The sequence below is a fragment of the Stenella coeruleoalba genome, assembly GCF_951394435.1.
Source record: "Stenella coeruleoalba genome assembly, chromosome: 1".
Lineage (NCBI taxonomy): Eukaryota > Metazoa > Chordata > Mammalia > Artiodactyla > Delphinidae > Stenella > Stenella coeruleoalba.
Window position 1 is genome coordinate 56,296,234 of NC_137169.1, and position 27,702 is coordinate 56,323,935.

Below are 27,702 nucleotides of genomic sequence, written 5' to 3' on the forward strand. Positions count from 1 at the left end.
AATTAGGTTAACACTATTGTAACTGCTTACTGGGAAGAATCCTCAAATTAGAAAAGATGCTCAATCTTTCCCACGTTAAGTTTATATAGAAAGCGTGCTATTCATAGAGACATTTCACAAAATTTACACTTCGTGGCAAGGCCCTGGAGATTTTTCGGTTTTCATAATCTATAATATGCTCTTACCCTTAAGGGGAATTTTGATTAACCTCCTGGAAAATAGTAATGTACTATCAATAGAAAATTTTACTTTCCTCCATTCTGAGATTACTGGTCACTGGATTAAAATAATCACAACCACTCAGTCTCATTCTCCAACAGGTTTTTGTGTCCCTCTCATACTGGCTTAAAGATCCTGCTATGTAAGCTTTAGTATAAAATTTATATCTTCAACATATATAGACACACATGGAACCTTGAAGAAAGTACTGTTCCAGGTTCTCTGAACAATTGATGCTTTGAAAAATAAAATCTTGGGTAAAGCCCTCTCAGCTGACATCACTTAGACAATTTTCAGACTGTATCAGTGTACTGAGTCAGCATTTTCAGGATTTTTTCCAGTCTAGAAGTAGATGTACTTCCCAAAAGCTGACTGCTTACACAAGATCTAGATCATAACAGGACTGAAGAGGGAAATTTAATTGGAGTTTGCTTGGATTATTGTTGTTGATATTACCTTTAATATCACTTACATTACCTATCATTCTCACCATAGCCTACATAGAAAGTATTTTCCCTGTTTTACTGGTAAGAAAATTGAGTCTCGGGGAAAATTGAGTCTCCAAGTTGTACAGCTTGTAAATGGCAAAACAGTTTTAATCCAAGTTTGTTTGATTAGAGAGCTAGTCTCTTCCTCTCTAATGATCGGTCTACTATGCTACTCACCCTCCATTATTCCAGTTCCTATTTTCAAGGTGCTCATCAAACTAAAAGGAAGAATTTTTTTTTTTTTCTTTTCGGTACGTGGGCCTCTCACTGTTGTGGCCTCTCCCGTTGCGGAGCACAGGTTCCGGATGCGCAGGCTCAGCAGCCATGGCTCAGGGGCCCAGCCGCTCCTTGGCATGTGGGATCTTCCCGGACCGGGGCACGGACTCGTGTCCCCTGCATCGGCAGGTGGACTCTCAACCACTGAGCCACCAGGGAAGCCCAAGAATTTTTTATGTGTGCAAAAATGTCTGCAATATCTACTTCTGGAATGATGGAATAAAGACCTCCAAATATCTATTCCTCCATAAAAGCAACAAGAACACTGGCAAAATCTGTCAAAATCAACCTTTTCAAACTCAGAAAATTAAAGATTTGTAACAATCCAAAGAGCGTTTATTCAAGAAAAATGGCTACATCTCAATAAAACTGAGCCTTTTAACTTGCACTAACCCCATATCCCTTTCCCCAGCTCCATGGTAGCCTTGAAAATAATCAACTCTGTGTGAAGAGAAAACAGCTATTTTGAGTTGCTACCTAGGCACTTTACAGTATGACAACCCTGCTCACACCAAGCATGGACATCTAGATAAGGACCTGAGTTTAGGATTCCTGCCACAAGTTCCTGCCTTGCTTTCCCCAGCGCATCTTTTAAAATAACTGGAGGTGAGCCCATGAAAAGTTAGTGACTGTCACCCCAACCACCTTGTAAGTAATAGGTGCTTGCTACTCTGCTCTCTTATCTCCAGCCCACTGGTGACCTGGGACAGAGGACTGCCCTTCCCCCTGCTCGTTGCACTCTCCCAACCCTACCCTCCCATGTCTAGAATTTGTAAGTAATAAATCTTGTGACTTTACTTCCTTTGTGTGGGTATAAAGAAACTTCACTTTCAATCAAAAAGGCCCTGAAGTTTCCATTTCCCTGAAGTGGGAGCTTGGGCGTTGAGGGACCTACCTGCTGACCCCACGTGGGTGGCTTGTACCTCCTCATTTTACAGGTCATAATCTGCGTAAGTTTAATTTAATGCACCAGCTACAAGCCCAACAACACACTCTGCAAATATAGTCTCTGTGAAACTAGCAACCTAGTAGCCAATGAAAGGTTCAGAACAGGTTTTGAGCTCTCTAAAAGTCCCATCTAAAGAGGATTGTTACTATTGACCTGTCTGGAAGTTCATTGAAAAACTCTGTTCTCCAGGTCTTTTACTTGGCCTGATTCAGAGCTCTGCTCTGTGCAAACAGCCTTCCCCACAGGCCATTTGTTGAATAGAATTAGCAGCAGTTATTTAGCATAACGACTGCCTGCAGTGGCATTACCAGTTGGGGCTAATAAGAAACTGACCAAAAATCTTTAAAGAAAACCTGGGGAAAAATAAGTCTATAAGAGTTTTGAAAAGCTCCAAATATTCCTGAGAATCTAGAAAATCACACTCATATACAGGGCTATGGACATGCAGCAGAAAAACTTGAGAAGGCCCTACACTCTCACATATAGTTGTCCTTGAGGCTTTGTGCAAGCAGGAAGTGAAGCTAAGGCAGAACATTAAACTGACTCTGGGGTGTTGAAGGCATGCCCCCATGCACATACAGAGTCCTTCAACAAAGGCTGGGAGACCGAATGAGTCAAGACATTAAAGAAATCCCTGTCCAGTAGTTACCTGACCACACTAAGATGACTGAGCAGAACGCAAAGTGGTTGTACATGATAAAGAATACAGATTTCATACCATTGGTCCAGGAAAGTCACGAAACTAACAAACAGAAAAGACAAAAACAACAAGCAGCAATAACAACAAACACTGAGGGGTGGGGGATCTGATTTCTCAGAATTAATACAATATATTATTTTAAACATCCAGTTTTCAACAAAAATTTATGATACATGCAAAGAAATGGGAATGTATGGGTCATATACAGGAAAATAAAAACATCAAATAGAAAGTATGCTGAGGAAGCCCCAATGTTGGACCTATCACACAAAGACTTTAAATGAGCTATTAATATCTCCAAAGAACTAAAGGAAATCATGTCTAGAGAATAAGAGGATAGTATGAAAAAAAGTACACGAATGATGTCTCACCAAATAGAGAAGATAAAGAGAACTATATAGGAGGACTTGGAGGCTTCAGGAGAGTGGCTTTCTCAGAGACAGCAAAGAAGCTCTGTGCCATTTCCCCAGACCTTGCCCTATGCATTGCTTCCATTTGGCTGTTCCTCTTTGTAACAAAAATAAGATTTCCAACTTGGGGAAAAAACCTGTTATCTTTCTGTGAAAATGGTTTAAAAAAACCAAATTTTGGAGAGATTGGCTCAAGATAGCAGAGTAGAAGGACGTGCGATCACTCCGTCTTGTGAGAGCACTGGAATCACAACTAACTGCTGAACAGTCATTGACAGGAAGACACTGGAACTCACAGAAAAAGATACCCCACATCCAAAGACAAAGGAGAAACCACAATGAGACGGTAAGAGGGGCACAATCACAGTAAAATCAAATCCCATAACTGCTGGGTGGATGACTCACAAACTGGAGAACACTTATACCACAGAAATCCACCCACTGGAGTGAAGGTTCTGAGCCCCACGTCAGGCTTCACAACCTGGGGGTCCCGCAATGGGAGGAGGAATTCCCAGAGAATCAGACTCTGAAGGCTAGTGAGATTTGATTGCAAGACTTTGACAAAACTGGGGTAAACAGAGACTCCAATCTTGGAGGGCACACACAAAGTGGTGTGCGCATCGGGACCCAGGGGAAGCAGTGACCCCATAGGAGACTGAACGAGACCTACCTGCTACTGTTGGAGGGTCACCTGCAGAGGTGGAGGGTGACCGTGGCTCACTATGAGGACAAGAACACTGGCAGCAGAAGTTCTGGGGAGTACTCCTTGGCATGAGCCTTCCTAGAGTCTGCCTTTAGCCCCACCAAAGAGCCAGGTAGGCTCCGGTGTTGGGTCGCCTCAGGCCAAACAACCAACAGGGAGGGAACCCAACCTCACTTATCAGAAGACAAGCGGATTAAAGTCTTACTGAGCTCTGCGCAACAGAGCAACAGCCAGCTCTACTCACCACCAGTTCCTCCCATCAGGAAGCTTGCACAAGCCTCTTAGATAGCCTCATCCAGCAGAGGGCAGACAGCAGAAGCAAGAAGAACTACAATCCTGCAGCCTGTGGAACAAACACCACATTCACAGAAAGATAGACAAGATGAAAAGGTAGAGGGCTATGTACCAGATGAAGGAACAAGATAAAACCCCAGAAAAACAACTAAACAAAGTGGAGATAGGAAACATTCCAGAAAAAGAATTCCGAATAATGATAGTGAAGATGATCCAGGACCTCGGAAAAGATGGAGGCAAAGATCGAGAAGATGCAAGAAATGTTTAACAAAGACCTAGAAGAATTAAAGAACAAACACAGGGAGGAATTAAAGAACAAACAAACAGAGACGAACAATACAATAACTGAAATGAAAACTACACTAGAAGTAATCCATAGCAGAATAACTGAGGCAGAAGAACGGATAAGTGACCTGGAAGACATAATGGTGGAATTCACTGCCACAGAACAGAATAAAGAAAAAAAATGAAAAGAAATTAAGACAGCCTAAGAGACCTCTGGGACAACATTAAACACAACAACATTCACAGTATAGGGGTCCCAGAGGGAGAAGAGAGAGAGAAAGGACCCGAGAAAATATTTGAAGAGATTATAGTTGAAAAATTCCCTAACATGAGAAAGGAAATAGCCACCCAAGTCCAGGAAGCGCAGAGAGTCCCAGGCAGAATAAACACAAGGAGAAACAAGCCAAGACACATAGTAATCAAACTGACAAAATAACATACAAGGGAACTCCCATAAGGTTAACAGCTGATTTCTCAGCAGAAACTCTACAAGTCAGAAGGGAGTGGCATGATATATTTAAAGTGATGAAAGGGAAGAACCTACAACCAAGATTACTCTAACTGGCAAGGATCTCATTCAGATTTGACGGAGAAATCAAAAGCTTTACAGACAAGCAAATGCTAAGAGAATTCAGCACCACCAAACCAGCTCTACAATAAATGTTAAAGGAACTTCTCTAAGTGGGAAACACAAGAGAAAAAAAGGACCTACAAAAACAAACCCATAACAATTAACAAAATGTTCATAGGAACATACATATCAATAATTACCTGAAATGTGAATGGATTAAATGCTCCAACCAAAAGACACAGGCTCGCTGAATGGATACAAAAACAAGACCCATATATATGCTGTCTACAAGAGACCCACTTCAGACCTAGGGAAACACACAGAGTGAAAGTGAGGGGATGGAAAAAGATATTCCATGCAAATGGAAATCAAAAGAAAGCTGGAGTAGCAATACTCCTATCAGATAAAACAGACTTTAAAATAAAGAATGTTACAAGAGACAAGGAAGGACAATACATAATTACCAAGGGATCAATCCAAGAAGAAGGTATAACAATTATAAATATATATGCACCAACATAGGAGCACCTCAATACATAAGGCAACTGCTAACAGCTATAAAAGAGGAAATCAACAGTAACAGAATAATAGTGGGGGACTTTAAAACTTCACTTACACCAATGGATGGATCATCCAAACAGAAAATTAATAAGGAAACACAAGCTTTAAATGACACAATAGACCAGATAGTTGTAATTGATATTTATAGGACATTCCATCCAAAAACAGCAGATTATACTTTCTTCTTAAGTGCACATGGAACATTCTCCAGGATAGGTCACATCTTGGGTCACAAATCAAGCCTCAGCAAATTTAAGAAAATTGAAATCATATCAAGCATCTTTTCTGACCACCATGATATGAGATTAGAAATCAATTACAGGGAAAAAAAACGTATAAAACACAAACATATATAGGCTAAGCAATATGTTACTAAATAACCAAGAGATCACTGAAGAAATCAAAGAGGAAATCAAAAAGTACCTAGAGACAAATGACAATGAAAACACGATGATCCAAAACCTATGGAATGCAGCAAAAGCAGTTTTAAGAGGGGAGTTTATAGCAATACAAGCCTACCTCAAGAAACAAGACACATCTCAAATAAACAATCTAACCTTACACCTAAAGGAACTAGAGAAAGAAGAACAAACAAAACCCAAAGTTAGTACAAGGAAAGAAATCATAACGATCAGAGCAGAAATAAATGAAATAGAAACAAAGAAAAAAATAGCAAAGATCAATAAAACTAAAACCTGGTTCTTTTTTTTTTTAAACATCTTTTTTTGGAGTATAATTGCTTTACAATGGTGTGATAGTTTCTGCTTTATAACAAAGTGAATCAGTTATACATATACATATGTCCCCATATCTCTTCCCTCTTGCGTCTCCCTCCCTCCCACCCTCCCTATCCCACCCCTCTAGGTGGTCACAAAGTACGGAGCTGATCTCCCTGTGCTATGCGGCTGCTTCCCACTAGCTATCTATTGGATGTTTGGTAGTGTATATATGTCCATGCCACTCTCACAAAAGCTGGTCCTTTGAGAAGATAAACAAAATTGATAAACCATTAGCCAGACTCATCAAGAAAAAAAGAGGGAGAGGACTCAAATCAATAAAATTAGAAATGAAAAAGGAGAATTTACACCAGACACTGCAGAAATACAAAGCACCCTAAGAGACTACTACAAACAGCTCTATGCCAATAAAATGGACAACCTGGAAGAAATGGACAAATTCTTAGAAAGATATAACCTTCAAAGACTGAACCAGGAAGAAATAGAAAATATGAACAGACCAATCACAAGTAATGAAATTGAAACTGTGATTAAAAATCTTCCAACAAACAGAAGTCCAGGAACAGAGGGATTCACAGGTGAATTCTATCAAACATTTAGAGAAGAGTTAACGCCATCCTTCTCAAACTCTTCCAAAATATAGCAGAGGGAGGAACACTCACAAACTCATTTTACAAGACCACCATTACCCTGACAACAAAACCAGACAGAGATACTACAAAAAAAGAAAATTACAGACCAGTATCACTAATGAATATAGATGCAAAAATCCCCAACAAAATACTAGCAATCAAAATCCAACAACACATTAAAAGGATCATACACCATGATCAAGTGGGATTTATTCCAGGGATGCAAGGATTCTTCAATATACACAAATCAATCAATGTGACACACCATAATAACAAATTGAAGAATAAAAACCATATGATCATCTCAATAGATGCAGAAGAAGGTTTTGACAAAATTTAACACCCATTTATGATAGAAACTCTCCAGAAATTGGGCATAGAGGGAACCTACCTTAACATAATAAAGGCCATATATGACAAACCCACAGGAAACATCATTCTCAACAGTGAAAAACTGAAAGCATTTCCTCTAAGATCAGGAACAAGACAAGGATGTCCATTCTCGCCACTATTATTAAACATAATTTTGGAAGTTTTAGCCACGGCAATCAGAGAAAAAAAAGAAATAAAAGGAATCCAAATCGGAAAAGAGGAAGTAAAACTGTCACTCTTTGCAGATGACATGATAATATACATAGAGAATCCTAAAGATGCCACCAGAAAACTACTAGAGCTAATCAATGAATTTGGTAAAATTGCAGGATACAAAATTAATGCACAGAAATCTCTTGCATTCCTATACACTAATGATGAAAATCTGAAACAGAAATTCAGGAAACACTCATATTTACCATTGCAACAAAAAGAATAAAATACCTAGGAATAAACCTACCTAGGGAGAAAAAGACCTGTATGCAGAAAACTATAAGACACTGATGAAAGAAATTAAAGATGATACAAACAGATGGAGAGATATACCATGTTCTTGGATTGTAAGAATCAATATTGTGAAAATGACTATATTACCCAAAGCAATCTACAGATTCAATGCAATCCCTATCCAACTACCAATGGCATTATATACAGAACTAGAACAAAAATCTTAAAATTTGTATGGAGACAAAAAGGCCCCAAATAGCCAAAGCAGTCTTGAGGGAAAAAAACAGAGCTGGAGGAATCAGACTCCCTGACTTCAGACTGTACTACAAAGCTACAGTAATCAAGATAAATGGTACTGGCACAAAAACAGAAATACGGATCAGTGGAACAGGATAGAAAGCCCAGAGGTAATGCCATCCACCTATGGTCAACTAATCTATGACAAAGGAGGCAAGGATATACAATGGAGAAAAGATAGTCTCTTCAATAATTGGTGCTGGGAAAACTGGACAGTGACATGTAAAAGAACGAAATTAGAACATTCCCAGACACTATACACAAAAATAAACTCAAAATTGATTAGAGACCTAAATGTAAGACTGGATACTATAAAACTCTTAGAGAAAACATAGGAAGAACATTCTTTGACATAAATCACAGCAAGATCTTTTTCGATCCACCTCCTAGAGTAATGGAAATAAAAACAAAAATAAAGGAGCTTCAAGATGGCAAAAGAGTAAGACGTGGAGATCACCTTCCTCCCCACAAATACATCAGAAATACATCTACATGCGGAGCAACTCCTACAGAACACCTACTGAACGCTGGCAGAAGGCCTCAGACCTCCCGAAAGGCAAGAAACTCCCCATGTACCTGGGTAGGGCAAAAGAAAAAAGAAAAAACAGAGACAAAAGAATAGGGATGGGATCTGCACCAGTGGGAAGGAGCTGTGAAGGAGGAAAGATTTCCACACACTAGGAAGCCCCTTCACGGGCAGATACTGCGGGTGGCGGAGGGGGGAAGCTTTGGAGCCACGGAGGAGAACGCAGCAACAGTGGTGCAGAGGGCAAAGCAGAGAGATTCCCACACAGAGGATCGGTGTCACCCAGCACTCACCAGCCCGAGAGGCTTGTCTGCTCACCCGCCGGGACGGGCGGGGGCTGGGAGCAGAGGCTCTGGCTTCTGTCGAATTCCAGGGAGAGGACTGGGGTTGGCTGTGTGAGCACAGTCTGAAGGGGGCTAGTGGGCCACAGCTAGACGGGAGGGAGTCCGGAAAAAGGTCTGGAACTGCCGAAGGGGCAAGAGACTTTTTCTTGTCTCTTTGTTTTCTGTTGGGCGAGGAGAGGGGATTCAGAGCGCCGCTTAAAGGAGCTCCAGAGACTGGCGCGAGCTGTGGTTAACAGCGTGGACCTCAGAGATGGGCATGAGATGCTAAGGCTGCTGCTGCCACCACCAAGAAGCCTGTGTGCGAGCACAGGTCACTCTCCACACCTCCCTTCCGGGAGCCTGTGCAGCCCACCACTGCCAGGGTCCCGTGATCCGGGGACAACTTCCTTGGGAAAACGCACGGCGCACCTCATGCTGGTGCAACATCACGCTGGCCTCTACCACTATAGGATCGCCCCCCACTCCATACCCCTGCCTCCTCCCCCCCCCCCCCCCCCCGGCCTGAGTGCGCCAGAGTCCCCTAATCAGCTGCTCCTTTAACCCCGTCCTATCTGGCCTCGAACAGATGCCTTCAGGCGACCTACAGGCAGAGGCAGACCCAAATCCAAAGCTGAATCCCAGGAGCTGTGCAAACAAAGAAGAGAGAGTGAAATCTCTCCCAGCAGCCTCAGGAGCAGCGGATTAAATCTCCACAGTGAACTTGATGTACCCTACATCTGTGGAATACCTGAATAGACAACCAATCATCCCAAAATTGAGGAGGTAGACTTTGGGAGCAATGATATATATATACTTTTCCTTTTTCTCTTTCTGTGAGTGTGTATGTGTATGCTTCTGTGTGTGATTTTGTCTGTATAGCTTTGCTTTTACCATTTGTCCTAGGGTTCTGTCTGTCCTTTTTTTTTTTTTTAGTATAGTTTTCAGCACTTCCTATCATTGGTGGAGTTTTTTTGGTTTGGTTGTTCTTTCTTTTTTTAAAAATTACTTAAAAAATTTTTTTAGTAATTATCTTTTGTTTTTTATTTTAATAACTTTTTATTTTATCTTATTTTATTTTATTTTATTTTATCTTTTTCTTTCTTTCTTTCTCGCTTTTATTCTGAGCCGTGTGGATGAAAGGCTCTTGGTTTTCCAGCCAGGCGTCAGGGCTGTGCCTCTGAGGTGAGAGAGCCAAGTTCAGAACATTGGTCCACCAGAGACCTCCCAGCTCCATGTAATATTAAACAGGGAAAATCTCCCAGAGATCTCCATCTCAACGCCAAGACCCAGCTCCACTCAACGACCAGCAAGCTACAGTGCTGGAAAGCCTATGTCAAACAACTAGCAAGACAGGAACACACCCCAACCATTAGCAGAGAGGATGCCTAAAATCATAATAAGGTCACAGACACCCCAAAACACACCACTGAGCGTGGTCTTGCCTACCAGAAAGACAAGATCCAGCCTCAACCACCAGAACAGAGGCACTAGTCCCCTCCAGCGGGAAGCCTACACAACCCACTGAACCAACATTAGTCACTGGGGGCAGACACCAAAAACAACGGGAACTATGAACCTGCAACCTGTGAAAAGGAGACCCCAAACACAGTAAGTTAAGCAAAATGAGAAGACAGAGAAACACACAGCAGATGAAGGAGCAAGGTAAAAACCAACCAGACCTAACAAATGAAGAGGAAAGAGGCAGTCTACCTGGAAATGAATTCAGAATAATGATAGTAGAGATGATCCAAAATCTTGGAAATAGAATAGAGAAAATACAAGAAACATTTAACAAGGACCTAGGAGAACTAAAGAGCAAACAAACAATCATGAACAACACAATAAATGAAAGTAAAAATTCTCTAGAAGGAATCAATAGCAGCATAACTGAGGCAGAAGAACGGATAACTGACCTGGAAGATAAAATAGTGGAAATAACTACTGCAGAGCAGAATAAAGAAAAAAGAATGAAAAGAAGTGAAGACAGTCTCAGAGACCTCTGGGAGAATAATAAATGCACCAACATTCGAATTGTAGGGGTCCCAGAAGAAGAAGAGAAAAAGAAAGGGACTGAGAAAATATTTGAAGAGATTATAGTTGAAAACTTCCCTAATATGGTTAAGGAAATAGTCAAATCCAGGAAACGCAGAGCGTCCCATACAGGATAAATTGAAGGAAAAACATGCCAAGACACATATTAATCAAACTATCAAAAATTAAATACAAAGAAAAAATACTAAAAGCAACAAGGGAAAAACAACAAATAACATAGAAGGGAATCCCTATAAGGTTAACAGCTGATCTTTCAGCAGAAACTCTGCAAGCCAGAAGGGACTGGCAGGACATATTTAAAGTGATAAAAGGGAAAAACCTACAACCAAGATTACTCTATCCAGCAAGGATCTCATTCAGATTTGAAAGAGAAATTAAAACCTTTACAGACAAGGAAAAGCTAAGAGACTTCAGCACCACCAAACCAGCTTTACAACAAATGCTAAAGGAACTTCTCTAGGCAAGAAACAAAAGAGAAGGAAAAGACCTACAATAACAAACCCAAAACACTTAAGAAAATGGTAATAGGAACATACACATTGATAATTACCTTAAATGTAAATGGATTAAGTTTAACTTTATTAAACTTAATAGCTTTTGCACAGCAAAGTAAACCATAAACTAGACAAAAAGACCACCCTCAGAGTGGGAGAAAATATTTTCAAATGAAACAACAGACAAAGGATTAATCTCCAAAATTTACAAGCAGCTCATGCAGTTCAATACCAAAACAACAGACAACCCAGTCCAAAAATGGGCAGAAGACCTAAATAGACATTTCTCCAAAGCTGATATACAGATTGCCAACAAACACATGAAAGAATGCTCAACATCATTAATCATTAGAGAAATGCAAATCAAAAGAAATGCAAATCATTAGAGAAATTCAAATCATCTCTCACTGGGCAGAATGGCCATCATCAAAAAATCTTCAAACAATAAATGCTGGAGAGGGTGTGGAGAAAAGGGAAGCCTCATACACTGTTGGTGGGAATGTCAATTGATACAGCCACTGTGGAGAACAGGATGGAGGTTCCTTAAAAAACTAAAAATAGAACTACCATACGACCAAGCAATCCCACTACTGGTCATATACCCTGAGAAAACCATAACTCAAAAACAGTCATGTACCACAATGTTCATTGCAGCTCTATTTACAATATCCAGGACATGGAAGCAACCTAAGTGTCCATCGACAGATGAATGGATAAAAAAGATGTGGCACATATATGCACTGGAATATTACTCAGCCATAAAAAGGAACAGAACTGAGTTATTTGTAGTGAGGTGGATGGACCTAGAGTCTGTCATACAGAATGAAGTAAGTCAGAAAGAGAAAAACAAATACCATATGCTAACACATGTATATGGAATCTTAAAAAAAAAAAAAAGTGTTCTGAAGAACCTAGGGGCAGGCCACGAATAAAAATGAAGACATAGAGAATGGACTTGAGGACTCGGGCAGGGGAAGGGTAAGCTCGGACGAGGTGAGAGAGTGGTATTGACAATATACACTACCAAATGTAAAATCGATAGCTAGTGGGAAGCAGCTGCATAGCACAGGGAGATCAGCTTGGTGCTTTATGACCACCTGGAGGGATGGGATGGGGAGGGTGTGAGGGAGACACAAGAAGAGGGGGATACGGTGATATATGTATACATATAGCTGATTCACTTTGTTATAAAGCAGAAACTAACACACCATTGTAAAGCAATTATACTCCAATAAAGATGTTAAAAGAAATTTTAAAAAAACCTGTGGAATGCCTTTTTATGTGTTCATACTTCTTCTGTGTCCTTCAGTAGTCTACCAAATTTTTCTATGTATAGATCTTATACATTTCCTGTTTATTGTATTCTTGGATATTTCAGCTTTTTTGTTGCTAATATAAATTAGATATTATATTCATTATATTGTCTAATTGTTATTTATATATGTAAAAATATTTTTATATTGATATACTGCTTATTATTTGTAATAGTTTTCAATTTAGTTGCTTTGGTTTTCCAGATATACTCTCATATTTTCTACAAATTGTGATGGTTTTGCACCCTTAATTGATTAAAATATATTAATATGGCCATATATTAAGCCATAAAAAAACTTCAATAAAATCTAAAAATAAGGAATTATGGACCCAATCTATGCTGAAAATGGAATAAAACTAGAAATCCATGGAAAATCAGAAAATCAAAAATCTTTCCACCTGGAAATTATTAAGAAATTCTCTTACATACTCATGAACAAAAATTGAAGGATTTTTAGAAAATAATGATAAAAGAAAACACTACCTAGCAGGATTCTGTGACACAGCATTAGCTAAATTAATTAAATAAGCATCAACTCAAAAACGTAGAAAAACACTACTAAGTAAAAAGAAGGAAAACAGAAACAAAGAACTAAGTCATTTAGAAGAAGAAAAGAAAGTGATTAGAATTAATACATAATTCTAAAAGCTGGGTTTTTATCATTATAAAAATATAACATCTAAAATACTGTTAAATTAATCAAGAAAAGAGATACAAACTACTATGTATAAAATAGATAAGCAACAAGGATCTATGGATCTATTGTACAGTACAGGGAAATATAGTCATTACTTTGCAGTAACTTTAAATAGAGTATAATCTATAAATGTACTGAATCACTATGTTGTACATCTGAAATCAATACAATATTGTAAATCAACTATACTTCAATTAAAAAAATAAAAAAGATATAAATACTAAGAATTAGAAATGATAAAGGGTTAAAGCACAGAAAGAGAATGCTAATATAATCCTAAGGATTACTCTAATCTACTATAATCTAATTGAATATAATGTGTCCCCATAATTTTTTTTCATTTTTGTCCCCCCAAGAGAAAATTTTAACTTAATTTCTCCCTAGCAAGAGAAATTAAATTGTAAGGAATAATATGCCTTGAGTTAACTATCATAAACCAACTTTCTTTAGTGCATGTTGTTTACTTTCAACATTTAGATTCAGGACTTTTTTTTTAATTTCAGGAAAATTCTTTCATAATTCTGTTTGAAAGTATTTGCTCTGTCCCACTGCTAAGGTTTTCTCCTTCAGAGACTCTGATTTTAGGTATGCTGGCTCTTCATTATATTTCTTCTATTGCTGTCATTTTCATGTAATACTTTAAAAATATATTTCTCATTATTTTCATTTAATGTTGGCCATTCTTCTTATACCTGTCTTCACTGTTACTTACTTATCCACAGTGCTTATTCCTCTCTGTTTCTTCCAATTTGTGTTGTCTTCATTTTTGTGATGGTTTTGTTCTTTTTCTTCTTCATACCTGATTTATATCAGCTCATTTCAACCTCGTCTCTTTTCTTTGTTTCTTCATTTATGCTGTTATCTTTCATAATAGACCATATTGCTTCGTTAACATAATGGTAAATATATTTCATTTAGGGAGGCAATATAGCTTAACAAATAAGTTTTACAGACACTGGAGAAAGAATGAGTGGGTTTCAATACTGGCTCCTCCTCTGACTAGCTGTGTGATCTTGAACAAGTTATTTAACTTTTAAGTACCTTAGTTCTTTTCATATACATAATAGGAAAAACAATCATGCCTAATTTACAGAGTTGTATTGAGAATCTATTGTGTTCATATCTGCAAAGTGGTTAGAATATTGCCTGGCAACAATAAATCCTATTCATGTTTTATCTATTGGATTCTTTTTCTTTGCAAAATACATAGTCACAATTTTCATTGGCTCTGTGGCAACTCTTTTTTCCTCATCTCTTCGTAAATTTTGATGCTTCTTTTTAAATGGTGTCTTTGTATCCTTTTATAGTATCTTTGTATCCTTTTTGTGCCAGTTTCTTCTTTATCACTCCTCACTACTGAATGAATTATATTTTTCTGGTCAGTCCTTATAGAAGGTTCCTGACATGGAGGCTTCAAGGTAGCTTTCCTGTTTTCTCAGTCAAAAAGCTCTTACTTTCTGTGGTAGATTGTTGTATTAAAGACCTGCAACAATGACACCGTTCCATATCCATGCCCTCCCACAATGACTCTATTCTTAGCTGTATGACTTGCTTTAGCCAATGACACATTAGCAAACATGACACATGCAGAATTCTGAAAGGGTGTGAACATTGGGACCTCCCTCTCTCTTGCTACTGGGAACTCTTTCACCTCCATGTGAAAAAGCCTGAACTAGCTTTCTGGAAAGAGTCTCCAGGTGTCCAAGCCTTTCCTCCTGAGGCCCAAATACATGAGACCTGCTGACTCCACATGGAGCAGAGACCAGCCATCCCAGTTGAGCCCACCCTGATTTGTCACCTCACTGAATTGTAGGCCAATAACTGGTAGCTTCTTAAACCATTGTTTTGGGTGGTTTGTCATGCAGCAGTACATTACAGATTCACTTTTATTGCTGCCTCAAAAACAGACTGCTTCCAGTAATGATGACTTCTCTGTAAACGTACTCCCTTTGAGTTCCTGAAGTAAATTTGGTTCAGGAGACCTTTTGCTAACAGCTCCGTGCTCCCCAGTTCTTGCAAACAAGGAATAGGGCTCCTACATCTCATAGCAACTACCTCATCTTCAAGGATTATAGTTTTGTTGACCCTGAGACCTGCTACTGGGTTCCCTGGAAACCCTCTGTGCCTCTTATCCCCTCCATGTGTGCCTCTTCTGCCTTATAGTTTAATCGATGACATCATCTTCATACTGGAGTCCATTTAATTCTTTTTTTGCAACAAGAACACTTTGGACATATTTTTCAGAAGACAATATAATAACCTAGAGTGCTTTAGTAATCGTTAATACTTTTCAAAGTTCTAATATTCAGAGAGGGGGAGCGTGCCACTCAGACTGGTTCTTTTTTTCTGAGAATGAATCACAGTTTAGGTTCCCATCCCACGCTCTGTTCGGGCAACGGTCTCTTTATATTTAATGAGTCTGACTAATTAATCATCACTGGATTTCAGGAAAAAGAGATTATATTGTCATCATTTTACAAAGACTGTGTCAGAACCATGACCGCGTTGCAGGATTTATTGGCTTCTCTCCAGATGCTCATTGCTTCCATATTATTAATTTTTGGCTTTGGGCTCAATTTCAAGCTAATAGGTAAGGTAGATGGTATAGGATGTAAAGCAACAGGTCCAAGAAGGCAGCATCTCAGCTGGGGAGGACCAGGTGTTCTATACTCCAAGGGCTAGTGTTTGGTAATGTTTCCTCCGAAACTGTAACTGGGAAACAGTGCAGGGCAGGAGTTCATTACTTATCTACATTAATAAGCTCTCAGGTGTGACTTTGAATGAGTGGGTATGTAAAGCTGGTTTGGATTAATTGCTGAATAATAGAAGGTTATTGCCACTTCTTTGGGACACTGCTATTTGCCCCTTAATGCACAGTTCAAAAGGAATCTAATTCCATGACCCATTCCCCTTCCAGCTAGAGAAAATTCCTCCCACTAATGTAATTGGTATGTGTTTCTGTAGTGTAATAGTTGTATCGTCAGTTCTGGGCTTTCATAGTTGCTTCTCCCACTAGGCTGTGAGCTCCTTGGGTTTAGGAACTGTGTCCTAATCATCTCTGTACCCCAGCATCTGGCACAGTATGTTGTGCTCACTGCAAATGGGTGTGCCCTAATATTTATTAGCATAAACTGAGAAATAAGCCAATTTTATCCATTAAGGTCTTTCTGGTCTCGAGCTTGTTGGAGCAGCTCAGTAGGCAGAGTTAACTGCATTCCTATCTTTCTCTTTTCCTTGCCAGCTTTCTTCTCTCTTTCCATGACTGCAAGGGTTGGACAACTGGGGAAAAGGAAGGCTGTGTTTCTCACATCGCCCCCCGCCCCCCAAGACCCCCATAGCTGGCAGGCCTCCACGCAGCTGCGTTCTTTCAAGGTGGGGCAGTCAGGCTCCCGGGTGCCTGTTGCTGGGTCACACAAATTCCCAAGTTTTGGGACCCACTCCCAGGGTATCTTGGTGGGGCACCTCCGCGGTTGTGATCTGACCGGTTGGCTCAGTAGCACTGCGCTGATCCACTCTTGGACCTCCTTTGTGCAACCAGAGAGCAGCGGGCTCTCACCCTCCCTCGGGCTCCTTCCAGGTAATTGCCCCACTCACTCCCTCGCCTCCCCGCACCCGAGCTCTGAGTGCCCTCCCTCCCCATCCCTCTTTGTGTCACCCTTGGCTGCGGAGCCTCGAGCACCGTATTCACGGCGAGTGACTGACACGTTCCAGGGACTGCCAATCGCGGCGAGCGCGGCCAGCGGGGGGAGGGTGCGTAGTGGCAGACGGCCGCTGGGATTATGAATGGGAGCGGGGGGGCCGGCGAGTGTGGGGTTCAAACCAGGCTTTTCGGCATCCGGCTTTGGCTAGGCATGCAGGACTGCGCGTAATCCTCCAGCCGGGGAGGGAAGGGAGATGCCGCGAGCTTCCAGCTGAGAGTGAGGGTTATTTTGCAAAACTCCCTTGGTCTAGTGCTGGTGGAGTACTGCGGGCGGTCGGCGAGGTAGGTGGGGGAGGAAAATAAGCGGGGTGGGGAATCGGGGAGAGGCCAGACGACTGGGGACCGTGTGCCTTGCTCCTTAGGATTGACAGGTGGCCGCCGCAGCAGTTACAACCTACTACACAGCATCTAGTCCGTGCAATAAGATCCAATTGTTATTCCCCGCGCCGGGCTGAAGAGCGCAGCGCGGCAGACCAAGTGCCGCCGGCGAGCTGTCTCTCCGGCGGAGCGGGGCAGTACAGAGCGGGAGTTTGGGGGGCCAGCTGAGGAGACAGGAGCTCGGGGCCGCGTCGCGGCCGTCCGTGTCGCCCCTGCGGGGTCCTCCACGCCGGCGGGTCCGCGCGCGCTCCGCAGCCGCCCCTGGTTTGTGCGCGCCTTTCCGGGGCTGCCGGCCCCGCTTCCGCGGTGGCTGCGGGCTGTGGATCGCCGGCCGAGCTGCACGCGAGCGGCGCACCAGCGTCTCGCCAGCGTCTCCCCGCTGCCTCTTGTGCCCCGCGCAGGGAAGCGCGGAGGGCTCGCTCGCCTCGCACGGACTAGCTGCGCCGGGCGGAGCCGCCGCCGGAGCCCGCACGTCCAGAGCGCGGCGGCCGCGGCAGTGCAGCGGCGGCGCGTCGAACAGGACGAGGGCGGCTTCCGCGAGGGTAGCCTGAGGTAAGGGCTGTCCCGTGGGCTGCGGGTTTGTTTCCCCCCGTCTCTTACTCGGTCACACAGCGAATCCGAAATGGAGAGTGTGGGTGCTGCGGCGCTGGTAGGGAGCGCGGGGGGAATATGGGGCCGCGCCAGGATGGTCGCCTTGACCGCAACGTTCCTACCCCTTGTGGTAAATCCGCCAGCCGGCCCTTACTCTTCGCTCGCTCCTCCTCAGCCTCTGCCTTCGGCCCTGAACTCTTTGGAAAGTCCCTGGGAAGGAGAGAGCCAAGGGGGGATGGGGAAAAGCAGAAGAATTCGCCCGGGAGTGGGCGAAGGGTTGGCGCGCTGTGCCGGGTGATTGACAGCGGGCACGTGAGGGAGCCTGAAGTACCCGAGAGTTTGCAGGGCTGCGGCCCCAGGATGGTCCTGCCTGCCCGGGGTTTGGGGCACAAGTGGGTGCACCCAGGCCACGGCTTAACGAAGGCTCCGCTAGGAACTTTTGGGAAGCGTTGTCTCATGTTTGGGGAGGGGTGCTGGGGTGTGTTTAGGGCCTGGCCCTTTCTAAGCTACGAGTGTGTGTGAGTGTGTGTGAGTGTGTGTGTGTGTGTGTGTGTAGTGTTTTTTCCCGCTTCCTTCCTGCCTTCCCTCCTCTTCCATCTTCCTCTTTTGCTTCCTTCCTTCCCTTTTTCACAGGCCACCCCCCTTCCAAGTGCTGTATTTCAAAATATTCTGAACCTACTGTAGTCAATGGCTTTTAAAGCAAGTATGAAGAAGAGAGCACAGAGGAATAGCTCTTAAATAGTGTGGTTCATTTTAAAGACAAATATATGTGTATACACATGCCTGGGATAAATTTAAAGAAATATTTTGAGGCTCCTGCCTAAAATTACATTACATTTACATTATGTTTACATCACATGTATATGATATTACTAAACAGAAATGATAAATGTGTGCATTTTGTCTCTTCGATCTGTATGAGATACAACTGTTATTTGAATCACATCCATCTTTTAAATTCAGAGGTTTCTGGCTACTTGAAAGCCCTGGGCTACAGTGTAAGAATAAAAGGCACATTAAATTTAAAAAAAGTACAGATGCTGGTTTCTTTTTAGTGGACCACCCACGTTCCCCATCTTCCTTTTACTAAAAGCTGGTTGTTATGCCAGTAATTTTCATAAAAGCAAGAATAATCTGGGGACTTTTACCTAGTGTTTTTACCTAAGCCTGAGGTGTAGGGAGGGGTCTGGAAGTTATCTGTGCATGAATTCCACATGAAGGTGGATAAGGTAAATGATTTCACTTCAGGTGAAAGGAAATTCAGCTGCACTTCCCTCTGAGGGTACCTCATTTACATTACAATGTGCCAAGAGAAATCCCCTTAATGTCAACATGTGTCTTCAGCATAACAATGGTCTATTCAACTCTTCAAACCTGTACTTGTAGGACGTGGCTAGTAACATATTTGCTGGCTGTTTGTGTTCTTTTTCAACAACAGAATCCCAATTACAAAAAATGAGTAAAGTTGAGTAGACTGGAATGGTTGAGAGGGCATGATTGTTACATTGAGGCCATCTGTCTGTATATCTATCGTCTCTCTGTATTTCTTATAACAGTTGTGAGGTAATCAATTTTGCAATACGTCTACTTGTATTTTTTTTCTCAGTCGATCTGCTTTTTAGTTTATTTCTGACTTGACATATTTTGCAAAGATAAATTATATTGAATTTCTCTAGAGGGTACCCACTTAAGCATGCTTGTTTCTTTTGGATAGAACTGGTTTTGATATGAGGAATGAGATATCAATCATATATGGTTTTCTGATCTTGGAGTCTTTTGCCTGTCTAGAGACAGGTATTTAATAATAGTACTGTGCCCGAGTAAGGATTTGTGTTTGATAAAAATATTAGACACAGAAATGGTATTTTCATGTTGTTTACAAACTGAAGCTTTAAAATTGTGAAGGAATAAAGAGTCCCAGGTTGCTCTTAATCTCTTATTTGGCTTACTTTGCTTAGGGAGCAAGAGGTACATGATGTAGTCTTGAGTTAGAAGGATTTGGGGGTTAGCAATTTGGAATTATCTTTTATTATTATGGCATAAAACGTCATTGCTCTTTCCAAGATAATTTGAGCAGCAGGCTTCAGAGAAAGTGTTGGGGATGTTGATCATGGGACAAATGGGTTCCTTTGAGTGCTGTTGTTTTGCAGTCACCTTGTGGTAATATGGCAGATGCTGTGATGTGCCAAACCCCCCTTCAAGGAGAGCTTGTTGCCCCAGCTTGTGGGAGTGCTATCAGCAGACGGTCTTTGAGGGCCAGTCCCTTTGAGGATTGCCTGAACTGTAGAAAGCCCCTTTGTCCAAGGTCACACCAGTTTCCAGGGCAGCTCACATCCAATGGCTGATCCATGTTAGAGTATAAAGGCTTGGCCATCTCAGTCCAGCTCCAGGTAACTCTGAAGGACCATTCTGGCTCTGGAAACCCCCATGGGGCTTGTGTTGCAGCACCAAGTCTCCCTTTGCCCATTTCTGCTTCCTTCCCCATTCTCAGATGTTGATAGCAAGGCAGTGCTTAATAAAATTGCATGCTCAACTTCATCTTGGAGTCGGCTGCCCTGGGGAAGCCTTCCTATAGCAACACCTCCTTCATGCACATTAGTTTTGCCTGTTTTAAAATATAGTGTCACTTCTCACTGGAGGACATTTCTATGTCCTTGATCCTCTTCTGTCCCTCCTTGTTATACCATTCTTTCCTTTTAGTGGACTTATACTTCTTTTACTCTCTTTTCGGTCTATTGATTTAAATATTGTATATATTTCTAATATTTTAGAAATATTTCTAATATATTTCTAATAGATATTTTTATGTTTTCAACATTCATGTTTTGTCTTAACAGATGATATTAATCAAAATAGCTACTCTCCTCTCGAATACTAAAAGGCTCTACAATGTTATAATTCTGATCATACTTCATGTTTCATAATATTGTATAGTGATATAGTTCTACTACATTTTTTACAGCCATTATGTCATTTTTAATATATTTAGTTTTTCCTTTTTTTTTGATTGTTTTCATAGTCAATGCTCATTTAAATTTACCCATGTTTTCTATGTTCGCTATTGCTTCTTGCATCCCTCTCTTTCCTTCTAGATTAAAATTCCTCTTTATTAGAAGTATGTAGCTATTTGGTAAGCATATACAGATAAAACTCTGAATCTTTTTACTGTTGTTGTTTGTTTGAAACTGTATTTCATCCTAACACTTGAATAACCGACTATCTGAGAGCAGGATTCTAACTTGACAATTATTTATCTCATCATTTTGAAGATATTGTCTCTCTTGTTGATGATGACTAGTTCCTTCATTGCTTTTAAGATTACTCTATAAATTAGAAGTTTGGGATTAACAGAGACACACTACTATATAGAAAACAGGTAAACAAGGCCCTACTGTATAGCACAGGGAACTATATTTAATATCTTGTAATAACCTATAATGGGAAAGAATCTGAAAAACTATACGTGTGTGTGTGTGTGTATATATATATATATATATATATATATATATGTATAACTGAACCACTTTGCTGTGCACCTGAGACTAACACAGCATTGTAAATCAACTATACTCCAATTTACAAAAAAGAGATTACTCTGTCTTTGGTGTTCTGCAGTTTTACTGAGGTATGCCCAGGTGTGGGTTTATTTTTACGTTTTCTTCATGGGATTTCTTATGCTTCTTTAATCAGATGACTCTTCTGTTTCTTGAATTATTAAAAATTCATAGCATATCTCATCATACATTATGTTGCCTTCATTGTCTCTTTTTATTTTTTGCGGTACACGGGGCTATCACTGTTGTGGACTCTCCCGTTGCGGAGCACAGGCTCCGGACGCGCAGGCTCAGCAGCCAGGCTCACGGGCCCAGCTGCTCCGTGGCATGTGGGATCTTCCCAGACCGGGGCACGAACCCGTGTCCCCTGCATCGGCAGGCAGACTCTCAACCACTGCGCCACCAGGGAAGCCCCATTGTCTCTATTTTTCCCACTGGAATTCTTAGATATATGTTGGACCTTCCTGTTTTATGTCTCGTGTCTGTTACCTCTGTATTATTTTCTATTAAGAAATATTTCAAAAAGGCATTTGGTTAATTATTCAGGACTATTTTCCAGCTAACTAATTCTTCATTGATATCTATTGCTTAAATTTCCATTGAGCTATGAATTATTTTTTTATTTCTAGGAGTGCTATTTGATGCCTTTTCATATCTTCCTGTTTTTTCCCTGAGTTTTTCTATCCTTTTATTTTGGATTCTATTCATATTTTCTCTTTAATAATTATACATGTACTTATTTTATAATAAGTATCAGATTGCTTTCTTACTGGAATTCTTCTGGGAGTTACTCGTCCCAGTGGTTGGGTCTACTGGTTCTTCCAGAACTATATATCCGCTTAAAGGAGGATCCTTTCCTCATGTGGTTTATTATTGGGATTATGGATTCATCTTCAGCTGGGTTTCTGCTTTTGGTTTTTCCCTGTGATAGCCATATTCTTCCTAGTTTTTGGAAGTTTCCCTGTAGAGTGATATTGTGTTTGCTTCTGTAGATTAACCTAGGGATTTTGCTGGTCTAGGATCTGTCAGATTTAAAAAATTATTAAGGTATAATTGACATGTAATATAATTGACATTTTATTAGTTTCAGGTGTACAGCATAACGATTTGCTATTTGTATGTATTGTGAAATGATCACCACGTTAAGTCTAGATCATCCGTAGAATTGGCTTTTTCATTAATTTCTTGGCTTGAGATTCCTATACCATGCAGGTGATGTAAATTCAAACTGTGTGGGGGGAGGTTGTTTAGGGATTTAATTCAAAGAATCCTTTTTCTTTTTCTTCTATCCAGAGCCCCAGGAAGAGACAAACCTTCTTGCTGCTTCCAGGCCAAACTTCTAATCCTTCTTAAACTAAATGGTCAATTCTTTCAGGGTTCTTAGGCAGAGGTCTCAGCTCCTTCTTTTCATGGGTCCCAAACTAAGTTTCCTGTCCCTAAACACATGTGAAATGTCCAGCCTCTTGGCATTTGTGCCTGAATTTAAGTTGTGTATAATTTTGGGTTGCTGTATTACCAATTTCTGTGCCTGCTATTACCATATCTGTTTCCTTTCTGTTCTGACAGCTACAGATTACCTTTCTTTTTTTTTTCTTCAGGCTTAACACTTTAACCTATTTCAATTTTTCCGGTCTGTTAAAAATCTAAGTATATATGTGTTTGTAGCGGAAGGGAATTTGGTTCACATGAGCTCAGTCTGCCTTGCTGGTGGCATAAGACGTCTTTCTGTGACTATATAACACTCTGAGAATCAACTCTTTTCAGTTATTGTCTTTTTTTTATGCTATCCTCACATTATTTTTAAAAGCTTAATTTATGCTAGTCCCCTTGTCTATTTTTTCTTTTTGTGACATTAATATTTATGTTGAGTCCAGGTCAGTTGACTTACAGAGTGTCTCTAAGTATGGATTCGTCTAATGGCTTACTCACTTGGTTAGGTTCAGGTTAAATATTTTCAGCAAGAATACTCCTAAATTGGTGATATGTACTTCCTATTGTATCACAACAGGAGAGTCTGTTTGTCCCATTACTGGTGACTAAGTCAGAGCACTTGAAAGACCGCTACCAAAAAGTCGCTACCAAATTGATCCTTTTATTTTCCTTTGAGGTTAATATAGACTCTGTACAGTGATACTTTGAGACTATGTGAAAGACCAGCTTCCCCACAACTTTCACCCAGTATTCTTTCTAATTAAATTTTTTATTTTGAGACAATTGTAGATTTACATGCAGTTGTGAGAAATAGTACAGACAGATCCAGTGTACCCCTCATTCAGTGTTCCCGAAGAGTAACATCTTGGAAAAGTATAACACAGTATCACAACCAGGAGACTGACACGATATAGTCTGCAGCTCTTATTCGGATTTACCAGTTTTACACTTATTTGTGTAAGTGTTTAGTTCTATGCAATTTTATCTCATATGTAGGTTCCTGTATTCACCACCACAGTCAAGATAACAGAATAGCTCCATCACCACAAGGAGCCCTGGTGCTGCCCTTTTTATGACTACACCCACCTCCCTCGCACTCCCTGTCCCATTCCTAACCTCTGACAACCACTAATCTGCTCTTTATCACTATAAATTTTTCATTTCCAAAGTGTTATATAAATGGAATCATAGGTTATATAATCTTTGAGGTTGTTTTTGTCCTCCACTCACCATAATTCCCCAGAGAATCATCCAAGATGTCATATGTGTCAATGGTTTGTTCATTTTTATTGCTGAGTACGGTCCCATTGTATGGGTGTACCCCAGCTTGTTTAGGCATTGAAGGACATTTGGGTTGTTTCCAGTTTTTGGCTATTATGATTAAAGCTGGTATGCACACGTGTGTACAGGTGTTTGTGTGGATATAAGTTTTCACTTCTCTGGGATAAATGCCCATGGGTGTGATTGTTGGGTCCTATGATAATTGCATGTTTAGTTTTATAAGAAACTGCCAAACCATTTTCCAGGGGGGCTGTATCTTTACATTCCGACCAGCAATGTATGAGCGATCCGATTTCTCTGCATTATGTTAGCGTTTAAGTCTGCCATTTTATTATGTTTTCTCTTTGTTTCCTCTGTTTCTTGTTCCTTTATTTCTCTTTTCTTCTCTTCCTGTGAGTTATTTGAACATTTTATAGGATTCCATTTTGATTTATTTCTAGTGTTTTTGAGTGTATCTCTTTGTACAGTTTTCTCAGTGGTTGCTCTGGCTATTACTATATGTATTTAGGTCTCTTCTCTTGGTTCTATTTAAATGCTGTTGTTCTGAGTGTAAGACAGTGTTATGTTTTTCATTTCACTCATTGAATATTATTTAAACAACTCATATTGGGAAAGAATTTGTGGTTGACAGTTCTTTTCTCTCAGCACTTGAAAAATGTGCCACTTCCTTTAGGCCCCTGTGGTTTCTGACGAGAAAATTGTTGTCATTTGAATTGATGCAATGCTAAAGGCAATGTGCCATTTCTCTCGGGCTAGTTTAAGATACTTTCATTGTCTTTAGTTTTTTAGAAGCTTAGTGATGTTGTGTATTGGTATAGATTTCTTTGGGTTTATTCTGTTTGAGATTTGATCAGCTTCTTAAATCTATAGGTTTGTGTCTTGCACCAAATTTTTCCTAGCATTATTTCATTATTTCTTCAAATACTCTTCAGCTCTACTGCCTTTCTCATGTCATTCTGGGAAGTGATGATATGAATACTGGATCTTTTGTTACTGTCCCACAGGACCCTGAGGCTCTGTTCTTCTTCTCCTTTTCCTTCTCCTCCTCCTTTTTTTTTTTGTCTAGTTTCTCTCTGTTGTTCAGATTGGATAAACTCTATTGATCTATTCTGAAGTTCACTGATTCTATCCTCTGTCATCTCCACTATTGAACCCATCCAGTGAGTGTTTTATTTTGGTTATCGTATTTTTTAGTTCTGTAATTGCCATTTGGCAATTAGAACTTATTAGAACGTATGCATCTTCGTGGAAATTTTCCATTCTTTTTTTTTTCTTCAGAGAATTTGAATTTGCTTGTTGAAGCACTTTTATAATGGCTGCTCTAAAATTCTTACTAAATAATTCCAAATTCTAACATCTGATTCACTTCAGTGTTGGTTTTAGTTGATTGTCTTTTCTCATTCCAGTTGTGATCATGTCTTGGGTATTTTGGCTACCATGTTAAAAGGGTCTGGGTCCTATTGAAATCTTATACTTTAGCAGACAGTCACCCTGTGTAGGTTTAGTACACATGTCCAGGATTACTTTGTGGGCTGTGGTTCCAATGACAATTTATTTTGCAGAAGCTTTATGGTGCTGCTTCGGTCTGCCTGGCTTGACTGGTGCTTCTGGAGCTCCCACTGAACCCTGCTGATGCCCCTGAAGGGGGCAGAAGGGGCCTGCCAAGGCCAGTCCCCCTGATGCCTGTAGGTGAGGGAAGGGATTTTTCAGCCTGCAGGAATAAGGAGCACTCCCGGGCCTGGAGCTTGTTATGGCAGGAATCCCCCTGCCAGTGCTGAGAGGCCATCTGGTGTTGTTGGCTGGATCGCAGTTAGACACAAGGGAGGAATGTAAGCTCACCTGTATCACCTACTGCTAGATTCGGGGGGTTGGGAGACCCTGGACCTGCATAACCTGCTATTGGGTAGGGGGTCATAAGGTACCTTCTGCTCTGTTGTTCCTCTAGTCCAAGGCCAGTAACCAGTCCACCTCCTTTTCACTGTTCTGAGTCCTCCTTTGGTTGTCTCTTTCCTTATTTTCAAGGTTTAGCGTTATATTAAGTGGGGAGGAGGAAAGTATATGCTGTCTTGTCTGCACTGGAAGTATATGCTTTTTAAAAAAACTCTTAACTCCTCAGCCACGTTATCTGTTAATATAGTAGAAAACACTAGTTTGACTTGTGTTCTCCTGTAATTTGCATTTGTTTTAGAGACACAGTATAACCTCAGTTTAAAAAATCAGTACATATCTTATTTACTTTAATAAATATTACTATAATTGAATAATTTAATGTTAAGTCACATCTTGCCAGTGGAATATAAGACAAAAAAATCTATGTATACTGTATTTTCTGTATTGAATATTTTTCTCTAAGTTGCCTTAAAGCATTTGAAAAATATTAATATATTTTATCTGTTGCCATCTCTGGGAATTGCTAAAAGAAGTCCTATATCAGATGGACTTTAAACAGTAGAGAAAATAAATGACATTATTTGCGCAAGCAACATACTGATATTTCGTGTAGATTAAGGAAAAGATAACAGGATTCTGTTTTTGGCTATCCTGGTTTATACCACAGTGCTGACTCATAGAATTACAGCCTTTCTAAACTGAAAGCGAACTTAGAGATCGCCTATTTCAATCCTATTGTTTTATAGTTAAGAACATTGATACCTTGAAAGGCCATAGGGAGCTTAATTTCCTTTCATTCAATAATGGCAGGGCTTGTTTATTATAAGTTCTTAGCATTTCTTAATTTTATGTTTTCTTTAAGAAATCAGAATCACTTTCTTTTGAGAAGACTTAAAATTTTATATTGAGGCATGGGTTTTCAGTACCCTTTTCTAAAGAGAAAATAATACTTTAATAAGTTGGGATGGCATGATGGTACTCTTTAAAAAATAAGTATGTTTGAAAATCTGATGAACATATGGACCAATTATCCTGCAAAATTAACATAAACTCAAAAGTTTGCATATAATCTTGGAGATTTATGAACTCCTGAGGAAGAGTCCTAGATTCTGTTTTTGTATTGTTTGTACCATGTGATGATATCTGTGGATGGTCTTTGCTGGGAAAGTGACTTAAATGTCTCATTTTATAGACAGACTTACCTTTAAAGGCTTGTGGGTTGTGGCACCATGCACTGGTGTGCTGAGGAATTTGTTTTCCTGCAGGTTCTAGAGAGCCAGTAGGTGAGAAGGATATAGCAAGACCAGCAGATGTTAAAACAGACTGTGGGAAATAAAAACAGGCAGCTCAGCCTACAATACTTGCTCCCGCCTCCTCCATACACACACATACACAGATCTCTAGATTCCTTGGAAAGATTCTTCCTCTGCTCCTGTCTCCTTTCACTCTCTCACTATAGAGAGAAACATTGCCCTTGGAGGCTATTCTCCCTTCCTCTAGTAAGGCTGCTCTGGTGGTCATTTTAACCT

General features: G+C 40.4%; 1 protein-coding gene across 1 annotated transcript in view; it reads left to right on the forward strand.

Annotated features, from left to right (window-relative positions):
• Positions 1–17,961: 17,961 nt before the first annotated feature.
• Positions 17,962–27,702, forward strand: part of PDE4B (phosphodiesterase 4B) — a gene marked incomplete at its 5' end in the record, with an annotated part of 592,264 nt that continues 582,523 nt past the window's right edge. The window contains one exon of the mRNA XM_079919229.1: positions 17,962–17,978. The remainder of the gene's footprint in view (positions 17,979–27,702) is intronic.